The sequence below is a fragment of the Rhea americana genome, unplaced genomic scaffold (genome assembly GCF_003343005.1).
Source record: "Rhea americana isolate MKP2758 unplaced genomic scaffold, rheAme1 scaffold_294, whole genome shotgun sequence".
NCBI classification, from domain to species: Eukaryota; Metazoa; Chordata; class Aves; order Rheiformes; family Rheidae; genus Rhea; species Rhea americana.
Window position 1 is genome coordinate 51,770 of NW_028186417.1, and position 4,221 is coordinate 55,990.

A 4,221-nucleotide genomic window follows, 5' to 3' on the forward strand; every position below is an offset into this window, starting at 1 on the left:
GTTTAGGCTGACTGAGTTACTATAAGATAAAATAACCCTCACATACTTGCATAAGGACCAAAATATTTTACTGCGAGAGCTGCTGAACACTTGAGAGTCTACAATACAAAAACAGATCTGTTTGCCTCAAATGAAGATAAAGAATAATTAGAAGAATGATACTTTTTTAAAAAAAAGTTTAAGTACAGAAAGATTTCTGAAAAATCAGATTTTTTTTTTCTTCAGCTTCTAACACTGCAGCCTGGGTAATTGTATCAAAAGTTTTTGTCYAGGGACAGTGAGGGGCATTTTCAAAATAACATTTATGTAAGGAAAGGCTTTTACTTCTCTTTTTCTTTAACAACTATTTTCCATACAGGACATTCAACATTTTTGCAGGAAGCTGGGGGGTTTTTCCTCATGAGATTGATTTGAAATCAATTTATGCACTGCATGAAGAAAAGAGTTAAGAGTAGGGAGAGATGCATGAAAAATTTTTGATATATTGAGGTAAAGCTTAAGGCTTAAGGCTGCCTAACAGCAAAGGGTCAGGAGCAGATTTCAAGCACTCTGATTCAGCACTGTATTAATAAAGCCACAAATGCATTATCTGTCAATCTGTGAGTCTCACTATCTTGCCTCTGAGAATACAGCTTCTGTTGTATTAAAAGAATAAAAATTTGAGGTTTGTTTTGTGGAACTAGCTGTGAAAGAAAGTTCAAAATGGGTATTATGTGCTGCATAAAGGCAGTAACTGGAATCATTTACATTCCATTATGGATCTGCCACTCTACAATTTGGAAAAAAAAAAGTGAAAAAAGTCTCAGAATTTTAGACCCCAGGCAATGAAAGAAAGAATGAAATAAGACTCTCCAGTATTGTGATGGAAACATACAAAACATGTCATCAGGACTTTCTTTGCTTTCTTTCCTATTTTAGTGCAGTAAAAGTTCACCATTGATTCACAGCCATAAAAAGCAGAAACTGACCTTTACTGCTCTTTCTTTGGTAATGAGAGCTGAGTATCTCCTATGTTTGGATAATACTTAGAATTGAAGGTCTAAGAAAGAACCATTATATAGTGAAGAAAAAAATAAAAATAATGATAACTGCTTTGAACCAGCTTCCGTAGTATCCTCCCTCTTGTTTTTTCTCTCTCCTCACCTTGGGATTTGTAATTCTGATTCTCTGTTTGTTGCCACTGGATTTTTCCTCATACCACTCAGTGTTTTGCATCCACCTAGAAAACAACTACGTTTGTTGCTACTTTCAAGGTTTTAAAATCTGTTTTCTGTTTCTTTTGGRAAATAATGTGAAGACCTTTCTGGCCTGTTTGGGATGCTTGAACTGTGTCAAGCATATCTTGCAAGATATGGGCTGTTGTTAGTGCACTCCTTCCATGTGTATAAGACCCAGGCATCCTTACTTTGCCTGAACCAAATGAGGGGGTTCGTTTTCAGTAAGAGAGAATAAGTTTCCTTTGGGTTTCACACACTGAGTGAAGACATCTCAAAACTCTTCCTTTCTTGAAATTAATACACCATCTAGATATATCAAAATGTAGTTCCATACAGGTGAATAATTCCATCAAATTCAGTGAGCCTACTCGCATATGCAAAATTTAGCTCTCATTTACGAGCTTGGAAGATTGGGCCCATTAAGTGATTTGTCAAACTAGTCTACACCTTATTGACCTACACTTAATAGAAGGGAATCCTTAACATGAAACTTCCTCACACCATGTTGGCATTTGATACAAAAAGGCAGACTATTCAGCAAGCAAATGGGCTGTAGAACATTATGTTAGCTGTTGTGTGGTTCTTCAAGATTACTCACAAGGGACTAGCCATTTCTGTGGCCATCTATGTGTCTCCTAATTACCACAACTCCACGGGCATTTGCGATACATTTATTTGCTAGCTGTGCCTAAGCAGCTGCCCTCCACATCTAGTATGTGAAGACAGAGATTAGTAATCACAGTGTAATGAGAGTGCTTATTTTGTCTGACCTATAAATAACTCAATAATTTCATCTTTCACCTTAAGAAGCACAAAAATCGATGGGGAGAGGGAGCCCCCAAACAAGTAAAAATTAACCTACTAACCAAAAAACCAATGCTACACTCTTGCAGCARCTTTTACAAAATACATTCTTTTTTAGCCAAGGACAAGCAAAATTTTATTGCTTGCTCTCAGTAAGTTTATGTGCTTTTAACCTAGCTCCATTTTCTTTTCAAAGATATAATTAAAAGCATATTTCTAAGGAGCTCAGGCATAACACTGTATAGAGCACTGTAAGAATGTCCTCATTAAGAAAATGCTGCTGATCATACCATTTTCCTCACAGTACTCCGTTCCTTTCATGTGCAGTCAAAATACCTCTCTTCTAAGGAAAACTATGAATTAGTATCTCCATATGCTCCTGAAAAATTGATCTCCAGTTACTGCAAGGAGGAGAATGACTGCAGAAAGGGGACTACTAACGCAAATAGCTTTATCTGTGCTTTCACCATATGACAACTTGTCACTTCAATAGAAAAACATTGTCATTTTGTTACCAACCTGGAGTACGGCAGTACTATTAAGTCAAAGGTAATTTGATTATTGAAATATTAACTCAAAAACTTCAAGCTTCTGACTTCTTCACAGGTTTTACTGACTTGATGACTGCTATTGCTGTCCATTTTAAATCTAGAACTTAATTTGGACAGGCTACATTTTCAAATCCACATTAGAGATGCCAAAATGTGGCTTCATTTAGTCATACGAGAGATTAACTGTAGCTCCCATATCCCAACAAAAATAAAAAAATTGTTTTTATTGTACAATTTCATCTTCTAAGGGGAAAAAAAGACGCATGAATACATTGTTTGCATACGCATTGAGAAGAATACCCAAGAAAAACAGGCCTGTAACCAAGCTACCTTTTGAGTACCTCTTATCTCTCATAATTTTTGGATGATTAGAATTGCTTAGTTTTAGTACTAAAACTGGATGTCTTTTTGACATTTTGGATAGTTTTAAGTTTGGTTTCAATCTGAATGTTAWTTTCAAATGGAAATTTGGATTATTAAATTATTTGGAAATGCAACGCATTTCCCAAATTATGCTTCTAGGGAACTGTGCCAAATATTGCCTTAATGGCCACCTTGACATCTAGCAGCATGGCGCTAACAACATACCTTTCAGTCACCGGTGCCCTGGCTGAGATGGCTCTGTATCTTTCCAAAAAAGCCCACAGATTTGACGAGGGACTGCGAAGACTGCACTTCTTGTGGTTCAGCAAATGTCTTTCTTTCCTGTACATTTCACTGGTGAAGTAAGTGTCATTTTGGAAAGTTCCCAGACATACCTCCTCAGTATCTGTAGGGAACCATGTCCAGGGAGGGTACATTTCACCGTGGGGAATGCACAGCTGACATTCCTCTGTCCAGATTCATGGTTTTCTGCCACTATTTTTCAGTCAGTTAACTCCTAAACTAGTGCATATATGATGCCTCCCTATTGTAAATTTACACACACCTTGATGTCAGTAGAGTTGCTTTTTGCAGTTCTTAGCTTCCCACCAGATGCAGTCTAAGGACCTCAGAGTCTGCAGGAGCCTCAGGTGGCCTGATCAGGGTGTTYGGGGCCATTTTTACCACCGCAGTGCTCTTAAACGCCTTCCCGTCACTGCCCGAAGCTAAACTTCTCCACAGCCACCCTTGCACAGAGCACCTGCTGCCTCTGAACGCACTGGGTGGCGTCAGCAAAGCAATGGAGGCGGCCGAGGCCAACAGTGAGAGCCTCTGTTTGCCCYACGCGTGCTTTGCTGTCGTCGTCGTTGTTGCTACAGCTCTGCGACAACTCCAGGCTTCCTGCGAGGCCGAATCACCTCCCTGAGCGGAGCGGTCGAGCGGGCGCCCCCGCTCAACGCCTCGAAGCGGGCGGGGTCGCCTCAGCGCAGCGAGGGCGGCGCGCGCGAGGCGGGCGCGGCCGTTGGAACCCTAACGGTCGCCGAAGTCCTAAGGCCGCCACGAGGCCGGGGGGGGTGGGGAGCAGCGCGAGGCGCCTCGCTCCCCCCCTCCCCTACCCTCCCCGCCACGTGCTCGCGCGGGCCTGACAACCTCACTTCCGGCCAGGCGGCTGGGTAAGGGGCGGGGCGGGGAGCGGGGACTGCGCGTGCGCCGCGCGTCCGCACACTGACGAGGCGGCGGTTCTGGGTAGAGCGCGCGCGCGCGGCTCCCTCCCCACCCCCCGCCGC